Source organism: Ammodytes marinus (assembly GCF_949987685.1).
Source record: "Ammodytes marinus genome assembly, chromosome: 19".
Lineage (NCBI taxonomy): Eukaryota > Metazoa > Chordata > Actinopteri > Uranoscopiformes > Ammodytidae > Ammodytes > Ammodytes marinus.
This window is the reverse complement of record NC_137223.1, coordinates 16,318,687-16,331,735: the sequence shown is the minus strand read 5'-3', so window position 1 is coordinate 16,331,735 and position 13,049 is coordinate 16,318,687.

Sequence of the window (13,049 nt, the reverse complement as noted above, 5' to 3'; positions counted from 1 at the left end):
CAGACCGAAGGTGAGGCAGAGTGCAGGAGCAGAGAAGCAGGCGGGTGAAACCAGCAGTGATTCTTCATCATCGTCTAGCAACACTAGGCAACACTGAATTCATTCCCATCCATACAGCATCACAGCAACGATCAAGTGCATTCAGTTCACCTGTTTCATCTGGCATGATAACCCCGCTGTCTAATCAGCATAACCCCAGTGCTATACCAGCTTCACCAGTGCAGGGAACCGGGCCAACGCACCACTCGGCTACCGTTAGCCAACCTCAGCTGCTCCTAACACAACAGCCAGCAGCTGCTCTGGCCCCTTCCTACCAGTATCCTACCACTGCTCTAGCACCGGCCTATCAGCACCCTGCTCAGGCCCCTAGTCACATAACCACGGGCTATCCTCAGGTGCAGAACACCGCAGCTCCTGCCCCGACCAGTAATGCTCACCCCTACTATGCTCCTCTCTCCTCGTCGGCTCCGCCACCTCAGAGTCTCCTCACAGTTCCACTATATAGTGGTCAAGCTCCATCCTTTCCAGCCCAGTTCCCGCACCAGCATGTACTGCCACAAACAGGGTACGGCATGCAGCAACTGTCGCTATATGGAGCACCGAAGCCCTCCATCCCGGACTTCAGTACCGATAGTGAGAAAGACTTTGCAAATCTCAAGCTAGCCTTGGACAACCTTCTTGACGCTCATCCACAGCTGTTGGAAAGGTACAAGTACCACGTCCTATTGGAGCACCTCAAGCTTCCTGAAGCCCAAATGATAGGCCAGTCCTGTCGCCACCACCCATATCCATACTCGGCAGCTATGCAAGCTCTACGGTTGCAGTATGGACAGCCACACCAGTTGGCTCAAAGCGAGATTGCAGAGATCCTGAACTCTCCTGATGTGAAGACCAGCGACGCCAAAGGCTTCCAAAGCTTCGCCTTGCACATCCACCTCTTGGTTAGCATGCTACTCTCTCTAGAGGGACCTACAGGCATCGAGCTTAACTGCTGCTCACATGTGGATCGCTTGTTGAGTAAGCTACCAAGGTATTTACGAGATAGCTTCATTGAGTTCTTGCAACTCCAAGGGAAACTCAACTCTATGAGTCTCAACCCCTACAACCTTCAGGACTTTTCTGGATGGCTCCAGGCTAAAGCCCACCAGCAGAGGCTGTCTAGTAGGCTGGTGCAGCGCTACCAACAAGAGAAGCCTCCTACTAGCGGTAGGGAGAACCCTCCCCCCAAACCCAAGGGTCCAAGCGCCGCTATCTTTCATGGGTCAGGCTCAGCGGAGGTTAAGTCTTCAGATATCACATCCCAGTCTACCCATAACAAGAAGTTCAAGGTGCATTGCCTCTTCTGCAACAGCAATGAACACTTCATCACTCGCTGTACTCGCATTCGATAACGGTCAGCAGAGGGTCTGGTCAAGTGGATCAAAGAAGGGAGGCGCTGCTGGAAATGTGCACGCTCCCATGCTCCAGACTTATGCAACCTCAAGAAACCTTGTAGCTTTTGTGGGGGCATCCATCTCGATGTTCTCCACGGTGTAGCCCAAGATAACACCCTCAACCCTCGGGTGGGAGTGTCAGAGGGTCGCATCTACCTGACACCCTCTAGTCAATCAGGTAGAGTCCTCCTGAAGATCGTGCCAGTCCTGCTGCATCATAAAGCCACAACTATGGAGGCTCTGGCAATCTTGGACGATGGAGCCCAACGTTCCCTCATCCTTCCATCTGCAGCGCAGCAACTTCGCCTCACTGGTGAACGTGAGCTTCTCGCCCTTCGTACGGTACACGAAGACGTCACCCATCTGAGTGGGTCAATGGTCACCTTTGAGATTTCTCCCAAGAGTAATCCAGGGAAACTGTACAAGATCCAAGGAGCGTTCACTGCCTCTGGACTGGATCTGGTGGAACAAAGCTACCCTGTCGAAGGACTCCAGAGACGGTATCCTTACTTAAGGAGGATTCCTCTGCATGCCTTCCACAATGAACGCCCTCTGGTGTTGATCGGGTCGGACCACGTCCACCTTCTCACAGCTACCGAGCCTGTACGCCAAGGCATTGAAGGTGGACCCGTTGCCATTAACACCGCCCTGGGATGGGCTCTTCAGGGTCCAGAAGGGTGCAACTCAGATCAGGCACCAGAACAGCAGTGTCTATTCCTCTCCGCAGACAACCCAGCTGATGCCATAGCAAGAGGCGAGACACTCTTCGAACAAGCACAGCCTGGTAGGTGCAACCAAGGGCCACCTTTCCTTCGACAGAGCGCAGACCAATGGCCCAAGAAACCAGACTATGCAACTCCGGCAAAGCCTTCAGAGTCGAAGAGTGCCACATTCTGTTGCATGACCACAGTTGACACAAGCTCTACTGTCCCTGATGCCACCCAGTCCAACTCATGGACGGCGTTGGTGGAAACAAGAATGCAGGGGTCTCAGGGGGCGGCAGAAGATTCTTCTAAGGACCAGATGGTTACCCATCGAGAAGCAGAGCTCAAACTGCTGAGAAACGGCCAAACCCAGAGTTTCTCTGACAAGGTTGCTGCCCTTAAGGCAGATAAGCCTGTACCGCCTCACAGTTGCCTGGCCAGTCTTGCTCCAGAATGGGATCCTACTGCAGGGTTGATCCGAGTTGATGGTAGGCTGCGTAGACTGGAATACGCCAAGCCTGAAGACATTCATCCCATCGTCCTGGACTCACGACACCCAGGAATGAAGCTCCTGATCAAGAGGCGCAGCGTTGTCTCAAGCGGTCTATGTGCCGGCTGCACTGGGGCGGCGACGGCTGCGTCACCGCCAGAACCTGGTAGACCAGTTCTGGATCAACTTCGCACGCAATACCTACCTACTCTTCAGACACACCAGAAGTGGCAGAGACCTTCGGATGCCTGGTCAAGGGAGAAGTCTACACCAGACCGGTTGCCCGCCTGATTCAGCTACCGGCTCTCGGAGCCGACGACAAGGACACTTGAAGAATTCCCTTTATTGCACATTCGCTGCTCGAATGTGGGGGCGGCTGTTGTGAATTCTCTAAGTACTGCCTGTCTGTTTATTGTTAGCGTCTGAGTTACGTCAGTTATTTACGTAATTTAGTCATTAACGTAAATGTCCGCACCACATTTCAGTTTATTCTCCGGTGGCCACGTTCGGAAGTCATTGACGATGTAAGTTATAAATCCGATGTTAAACATGTTAATCAGTTGATATGCACTTACTAGCTTGGAGAGCTGTATGTTAAGCTGACTTATTGTTTTGTCATGTTAATGTGTGTTTCTTATATGAGGAGCTAAACAATCTAGCATGATGTTGATGAGGCTAATGTGCATTGTGTTTTACTAGCTAGCTCTGGCCATGTTGTAATAGGCAACCATTTTGTACTTACTCAGTGTGCTAATACAGCCTGTGTATTTTATTTAGATGAGAGTCATGTACACTTTTTCCTTTTCTTTCTTTATTTACAGAAACTTCCATGCATATTCTATATTCTATTCCATCATTCCATGTACCACCATTCTACGTGTCAACACGTGTTCTACAAAATGTTATACAGTCCAATCGAAGTAAAATCAGCTAACTCTCAACAAGTGACTCTGTCCTTCCTGACCGAAGCCCTGAAGCGGCGTAAATATTAGGCTGCCAGCTCAACTCAACAATTCATTCTCAACACCCTGTATCTATTTTAATGATAGTTGACAGTGAGCAGTCTACAGGTGCATCTAAAAATAGAATATTATGGAAAGTAAATTCAAAAAGTGAAACTTTCCCAGACTCAATACACAAAGTGAGATAAGGCCTTTTTGTTGGATGATTGATTGATCATGGAATAAAAAATCCAGCATCACAAAATATTAGAATATTACATAAAACCAACCAAAAAAAGGATTTATAACACAGAAATGTCGGCGTTCTGAAAAGTATGTTTATTCTAGATTAATTTCACTTCATGTGTAATGAATCTAGAATATATTTAAATTTTACTTTTTGAATTAAATTACAGAAAAAATAAACTTTTCATTGATATTCAATTTTGTTTAAGATGCACCTGTATTATGGTTATAGGTACAAAGTGAATTTATTTGTCCCACATTTGCGATGTCATCTGCCATCGATAATCAATTGTATAAATAAAGCCTGCAATATGAACAGACTATCACATAAATTATTATAATTTATATAATTTAATCTTAATCTAATCATAATTAGGCCTAAATTAATTATAAATGGTTCAGGTTAAATAAATAAAAAATAACTATTTAACTAAATAACAATGCAGTCTTTTATGTGGTACTTTAAAACAGGCTTATGAAAATAAAGCAGTGCACAGAAGATCATGGAATAACTGTTAAACACCTTGATTTCAGACCGGAGTGACAGGTGACTGAGCCAATCAAGCAACAGAATAAGTTTATCCTTTACGTTTAGCCTGGTCCCGACCAGGCTAAACGTAAAGGATAAACTTATTCTATAAATTTATTCCATAAATGTATTCCATAAACTTATTCCATAAATCTCCATGGTAATTTATGTCCCTCCGCTTTTATGCAACCGGATCATGGCTAACGCAAACCAGGATAACCGAAATATCCAAGGTTAATCCCTTATCTTAGTTTTATGCAACAGGCCTCAGGACACTCTACCACTGCGACTGTCTGGAACATACGTACACACCATGATACACACGTACACACACACACACACACACACACACACACACACACACACACACACACACACACACACACACAAACATAACCTTTACAGTTTCTGTGGCACCTGGGGACAAACACATTATCTGAAGCCATGCAGCCTTTGCCAGACACTTGTTAGCTGACTACACTGTATGCGGTGGGGGGAGATGTACCAGAGCTGTGTGTCCTCAGCTGACCGTCTGGAGCCTGCTCTCAGTACACATGCTCAGAACACACTTGAGTGACCTCATCAGGGGAAGGATTGACTTGTATCTGGGGATAAGGGTTTGGATAAGACAAGCAAGGTTTAGACCAGGGGTGTCCAAACTTTTTTCACTGAGGGCCACATACAGAAAAATCTAAGAAGGGCCAGGCCACTTTGCAAAAATAACACATTTATCAGGACATGTAGCTGCTCTGATGTTTAGTTTCATAGTGTCTTCGTAAATTGTAATCCTTCTTCACGGCAACACTTTCCTTGCAAATTAAACAGACACATTTCCCCTCAGAGCCGGCCCAAGCCTTCATGGGGCCCTAAGCAGAATATGATTAGGGGGGCCCTCTCCAATGTTAGCGCTGCCCAAATCATTGACTATTGTTAAATGCCATTCAGACACCCAGTGTTTCCTGCTATTGTCTCCAATGTCCAGGTGGGTGAAAATAGTAGCCAGCCGAGATCCCACCCTCCTAGGGGGGTCCGGGAGTATGCCCCCCTGTGAGATTTTTTGTAACTTTTTAAAGTGAAATGCATGAATCTGGTGCACTTTGAGAGGAAAATTAAGAGGCATAATCTGAAGAGTTTTGAATGAAAAAAATATTTGGAGACACTGTGTCAGATGAATTAGAAGCTATTGAAGAAGGACACATGGATTTTCCATAATAATATTATGCAGGGTCCTCTGGGATGGACTTAGTGCTCTTTTTCTTTATGGGACATATTTCTCTGTAATATAATGAATGCATTTAAATTATTCAAAAATTAAAATGGCCATATTACATTATATTTCTAAAATGTGCAATCAATCAGTGTTGACACCCCTGCACTAGTGGGTTAAAGGCCCTGGCAACCCACATACATTAATATATGACATTAATGTTGGGTTTCTCTATAAGCTGTTTACATTTATCCGATTAAAATAAATTTTCATAAATATTATAAAATGTAGTATAAAAAACTGCTTTTTTGCTGTCTAGAACATTTTGCAGTGTGGTGTGGGCGTGGCCAACAACGTTCTGTAAGGGAACGTTCTCTCAGTCATGGCGCTGAGCAGGTTTAGCCCAGTTCAGACCAAAGATTCCCCACACAACGAGACGCAAACTTGACAATGTTGCAAGTGCTCACAATGGCCCTCATTTATCAATTTTGCGTAGACAAGAAAAATGGGTGTACGTACATTTCCACGCAAATCTCGGCATTTATCAATATGGACGTGAGCGTAGGATACGCTCAAATCCCACGCCAGCTCTCAGCTCGTGTACGCAATTTTGTAAACAGCATGGACTCGCAGTGCAGGCTGTGCCGGGTAGCCGATGACTTTGTTGGACAATTATAAGAAGATAATACAAATGCAGTGTTTGCTCAGACCGAAATAAAGATATTAATCACTTAAAATTGTGCAGCTTATGGTGCGCAACTGAGTAGGAGCACTGATTCAATAGTGCACACACCGGCCACTTAGGAGCGCTGCATGGGACTGCGGCAGTTATCTCCGTCTGGAGCAGCTGGGGGGACACTGAGGCACGGGGGCTGCATTCATTCAAAATGTTAGCCTAAGTATTAAATATGTAGTAGGCCTACACTGCTCTTTATGATACAAAAAAATACACGGCACAACATTCAGCTTAACATTTTATTTATTTGACGCACTTTGTAGATGTTAGTTCCTCTTTTAATGTGTCATTGATGCTAAAGCGAGCGATTAATTTCCACCGTTAACCGGCACGTTGTTCCTATCTGCTGGTGGAGCAGGACGGTGGGCGCTCTCACAGCTGATCGCTGCCGGGTCGGCTTGTGCAGCTGACGGCCGGGCTGACCACTCGTGCCAAGCGCATGCTGTCATACAAACGCAAAATGTGTTATTTTTAGTTTTTAAAACCCTTTTGAAAAGTGCTATCTAAAAGGGCCAATACATTCTAATCATTCAAATCTCTGCAGACGTGTATTTATTTTATGGGGACCATTATCGGACAGTTGGTGCGTCTTTTTCTCCTCCACCACTTATATTATGCCCGCAGCCCCGCACCCCCAGTTGGTTGCATTTCAGAACAGCAACACGCTTTTTTTAGTGGCGATTTTGAGTCAACACCAACGCTGTTGACCGCAGCAGTTATTTCCTTCCTAACTGCTGCCTTCTGTCGTTCTTTGATGCTGCTTGTAGGCTAATGCTCCGAAATGAAACTCTTTTTTTTCTACTTTCGCTGTTATTCTGTCAATTTCTACTTCAGGGAAGTGCCGTATTGCGCATATCCATGTCGTAAAACCTCTGGGCGAGGCCTCTAAACTGAGAAAATATAGGGGCGTGATACACTCGTTTCCATCCGCCGCATTTATCAATATATGGCCTGGCGTACGCTACGATTGGCGAGATACGCCTGTTTGATAAATCCCACGCGATACCTGGCGTAGGGAGGTATTTGCGCCAGAATCTGCACCAGTTTCCACGCAAAATTGATAAATGAGGGCCAATGAGCCTGACTGGCAGTTCACACTACTGCACCGGGCTGCGACGGTAGCTGGTTTCCCTAGCAACAGCGAATGCTTTGGCACAGCTGAGAGCCGCAGCTCAGAATCACTTGCATCCTGATTGAAAGTAACTTATTATTATTATAGGCTTGCAATTAGTTGTAGGCTATTTTTTCCCTCCACAACCGCAACGTATTTAATTGAATCAGGTGTCAGTGTGTCACAATGAAAATATAGGCTATAAAAAGATATCTGTCTCGTATTTATTGTTAGGCTATTTGTTAGGATATCTCTTATTAGTTTATTTCTCGTTAAACTTGCAAAAAATCCCCTATCCATTTAAGCCGGATGCATTTTTAAAATCAGATTTTTCTGAGGATAGGAGTGGGAATAGAGAGAGAGAGAGAGAGAAAACGGAGTCTGATAGCCTAATGTTGCTCATCACGTAGCTGATGTTGCGATTTGAATTAAGAGGGCAAGGAGTAAACTCGTAACATATAGGCTAAAAAAGACAATCAAATGAGTTAAAACCAGCCGGCCAGTTGGATCCTAAACATGCAGGCTAAAGTTGTCTGGGCGGAACAACAGTGTGGAGACCCGCTGTTGAAGTAGGCTGCAGGTATAGCCGCGGCAACATGTTCTCAGACATTGCTGACAAAAAAAGCTCAGCCTGCACTTCATTCGTAACTCGTTACATTGATTAAAAAAATGCACCACCAATGCAATAGACTATTGTTACATGCAGCGGTGACACATATGGTAGGCTATTGTGCCGATTATATGACGGGGAGTTCCCCCTGGGGCAATTTGAATCCCCGGGGCCGATCCGAATAGTCCAATCTCCTAACCTATAAACTTCCTTTCCTATAGCCTACCTTAACCCCTAAACGTCATCGGGGTTAAGGAGAGATGAAATGTGCTTCCTATCGAACATAGGAAAAGACAGCACCGTTTCAAATGAATTCGACTCCACTTTCCTAACCGACGTCATTGCGCGATGGCGAGTATTGCTGACGTGAGTCACTAGCGTGAAACTACACTATTTTCCGAAAATGGACTACAACAAGCGCTCGTTTGATCCATGCATTCTTTTCATATTGATTTTAATCAGGTTGTCGCCAACAGAGTGAGAATCACTTAGATCGGACTTGGCCAAGGGCAATATATCCCAATTCACATGTGGAATAAAAAGAGGCTACACTTATGTTGATGTTGAAATGAACTGCCCCCAGTAACATCATTAAATGTGAAGTTGGCATTTTATTTTCTTATGGTGTAAACAGAGCCGGCCCAAGCCTTCAGGGGGCCCTAAGCTAAATATGATTAGGGGCCCCTCTCCAATGTTAGCGCTGCTGAAACTATAGATCTTTGTTAAATATCATTCACACACCCAGTGTTTTCCGCTAGTGCCTCCACTGTGCGGCTGTGCGAAAATATTAGACAGCCGAGATTCAGAACCTCTTAGGGGTCTCCGGGGGTATGCCCCCCCGGGAGATTTTTTTAACCTTTTTAAAGTGAAATGCATGAATCTGGTGCACTTTGAGAGGAAAATTAAGATGCTAAATCTGAGAAATTTTGTGTGAACAAATAATTTGGAGACAGTGGGTCAGATGAATTAGAAGCTATTGAAGAAGGACACATGGATTTTCCATAATAATATTATGCAGGGTCCTCTGGGATGGACTTAGTGCTCTTTTTCTTTATGGGACATATTTCTCTGTAATATAATGAATCCATTTAAATTATTCAAAAATTAAAATGGCCATATTACATTATATTTCTAAAATGTGCAATCAATCAGTGTTGACACCCCTGCACTAGTGGGTTAAAGGCCCTGGCAACCCACATACATTAATATATGTGTCATGAGCCGGCTTCTGGCAACTGAAACTGGAGCGCGACTTCGACGTCATCGTTCTCAGCCACTCGCTCTGTTCGCTGATTGGACCGGCTGTCGAATCTCTGGTAAAACTGGGAAATGGGCTGTACACCCAGACTGACTACTGAAGGGAAAATAAAATTTGGCCGGAAGTAGGCGGGCGGGCGGAGCCAGGCTACTTCGAGGCTGGTGTTGATGTGAGAATGAGCTAACAGTGCAGTTTGCTTCTACTCTCCGGTGCTTGCATTAGCAAGTGGAGCCTCAGGTGTGCATACCTACAGTATCTCACAAAAGTGAGTACACCCCTCACATTTCTTCAAATATTTCATTATATCTTTTCATGGGACAACACTGAATAAATGACACTTTGATACAATGTAAAGTAGCGTGTGTACAGCTTATATAACAGTGTAAATTTACTGTCCCCTCAAAATAACTCGACACACAGCCATTAATGTCTAAACTGCCGGTTACAAAAGTGAGTACACCCCTGAGTTAAAATGTCCAAATTGGGCCCAAAGTGTCAATATTTTGTGTGGCCACCATTATTTTCCAGCACTACCTTAACCCTCATGGGCATGGTGTTCACCAGAGCTTCACAGGTTGCCACTGGAATCCTCTTCCCCTCATTCATGACAACATCACGGAGCTGGTGGATACTGGAGACCTTGCGCTCCTCCATCTCCTGTTTTAAGAAGCCCCAAAGATGCTCAATAGGGTTTAGGTCTGGGGACATGCTTGGCCAGTCCATAACCTTTACCCTCAGCTTCTTTAGCAAGCCAGTGGTCGTTAGGAGGTGTGTTTGGGGTCGTTATCATGTTGCAGTACTGCCCTGCGGCCCAGTTTACGAAGGGAGGGGATCATGCTCTGCTTCAGTATGGCACAGTACATGTTGGTATTCAATGAACTGTAGCTCCCCAGTGCTGGCAGCACTCATGCAGCCCCAGACCATGACACTCCAACCACCATGCTTGACTATAGGCAATACACACTTGTCTTTGTACTCCTCACCTGGTTGCTACCACACACTCTTAACACCATCTGAACCAAATAAGTTTATCTTGGTCTCATCAGACCACAGGACATGGTTGCAGTGATCCATGTCCGTAGTCTGCTTGTCTTCAGCAAACTATTTGTGGGCTTTATTTTGCATCATCTTTAGAAGAGGCTTCCTTCTCGGACGACAGCCATGCAGACCAGTATGATGCAGAGTGTGGCGTATGGTCTGAGCACTGACAGGTTGACCCCCCACCCCTTCAAGCCCTGCAGCAATGCTGGCAGCACTCATACGTCAATTTTCCAAAGCCAACCTCTTGGTATGACGCTGAAAACGTGCACTCAACCTTCTTAAACTGGGCTGCAGGGCAGTATTGCAACATGATAACGACCCCAAACACACCTCCAAGACGACCAGTGGCTTGCTAAAGAAGCTGAGGGTAAAGGTGATGGACTGGCCAAGCATGTCCCCAGACCTAAACCCTATCGAGCATCTTTGGGGGTTCTTAAAACGGGAGATGGAGGAGCGCAAGGTCTCTAATATCGACCAGCTCCGTGATGTTGTCATGAATGAGTGCAAGAGGATTCCAGTGGGAACCTGTGAAGCTCTGGTGAACTCCATGCCCAAGAGGGTTAAGGTAGTGCTGGAAAATAATGGTGGCCACACAAAATATTGACACTTTGGGCCCAATTTGGAATTTTTTTCTTAGGGGTGTACTCACTTTTGTTGCCTTCAGTTTAGACATTAATGGTTGTGTGTCGAGTTATTTTGAGGCGACAGTAAATTTACACTGTTATATAAGCTGTACACTGACTACTTTACATTATATCAAAGTGTAATTTCTTCAGTGTTGTCCCATGGAAAGATATAATGAAATATTTGAAGAAATATGAGGGGTGTACTCACTTTTGTGAGATACTGTATGTGTTGATATGCCAATGAACTACGGAGTCTCTGACGTCTCAATTGGAGCTTAACCATGGGAGTGCAATTTATTAACAAGCTTTGAATGGTGGGATTACTGTTTCCAAGGTTTTTGGAAGAGTGATGGTCTTAACATTTCTTTCATAGTTAAAAAATAAACTATTACTACTATTATTATTTTTTTAATATCGAAGTTGTCAGTCTGATATCCGATACGTAGATTGCAGCCATATCGATCCCGATACTGATATCGTATCGAATCGGCCCCCACCGCCTAGATCTGTAATGATGTACGGAAATAACAATGGAATATAAAAAAAATTAAAATAGACACATTAAAAATATAAACAAATATTAAATAAACTAAAATGACCATAAATGTAACATTATCATAATATTTCAACCCAAAAAAAGTTTTTACTGTAAACCAACTGTCAATAAAGTCAACCTTGCGTGAATCAGGTTTCTTCAGTTGAGTCTTCACATACCGTAGGTTCATTTGAGTGAATGTAAGGCACTTTGTGGAAGGCAGGAGAGCAATAAACAGATATACATATGCCGCTCAGGGCCAATAACCACTGAAAAGCAAGAAGGTGGTATTCCCACCTGTGTGCAGGGCCACACGTCAGAGGTGCAGACATGCGTCATGCAGGGCCCGCGCTTTACAGCATGGCAGGAGGCTCTGGGATGGGAGAGAAGAGAGGATGCTGGAGGGGAGCTGCTGTCTGTCAAGCTGCACTTTGATCTTGACTGGCATCTCATGATATTCATTTCATACACTGAATGCTTCACAGTGGCGTCTGGCTCAGTTATTTCTGACAGAGTGGTCCCAAAAAGCTTCATCCGTTGACGTTATCCATTGTTTTTTGTCAACTATCTTTAATTATCCTTAACTGTCTGTAATTTTGACAGAGTCTCTGTTTATTGAGAGCAGCCCCTGGTGACATCTGCAACTGCCAGATCTCCAGATAAATTGATCTCATAGCAACCACATTGTCATGGCAACGGGGAAACAGATGCCATGCTGAGGTGATATGCAGAGTGACTGCTGCCAGAATTTTTCCAAAAGAAGAAGAAGAAAAAAATTATTGAATGATTCATCTATTTTCCGTCCCTCAATTATTTCCTGCATCACTGGCCTCCCATCATTTCCTGCCTGTTCTTCTTCCACTAATTATATTTGACCATTTCTCCAAAGCAGCTTCCTCTCCCCGTGATTGATGTTCCACTTCAGGAATAGGTCAGCAGCGCTTGTAAAAGTTGCAACATTTGCAAGTACTTTATTCTTGCATTTTGTAGTAATTTTTCTTTTCATAATGAACTTAAATAAAAAAGATAAGACACATGTGTGGGCGCTGGGCGCTAAAAGACCGTTAGAAAATGAGATTTTATAGGTCAACAGTCACAGTGTAAATTGAGAATTAGGAATTCAAGAAAGAAATAAGTAGTATTAAGTTGAGAATTATTTGTATAAATTATAATTTTTGGGGTGGTTGTAATTTGATTCAAATTCCATCTATACCAAAGCATCTCGTAAAGGTATTTTGTTTTATAATTATATTGTGATACAATCACAGATTTTTTACGAGGTACAATTAGGAAACTGAATATTTCACATCACAAATGATAAAACATGGACATGGTGTCACTTATGAAAGTGCCAATTTCATGATTTTTTTAATATAGGGGAGAGTGGCCTAAGTTGTGCAACTTTTCACTCAAAGTGACTTTAAAGTGAGGCCTTGACAGTAAAGTCTCCAACTCAAATATGTACATATATTTCAGGGTGTTGTGCATCCCTGGCAATACAAACTTTGGATCTGGAATAAACTGTTGAAGAAATATAGCTTTCAGAAAAAAAGTTGTCTTGATGCACAACTTGCCCCCGGTG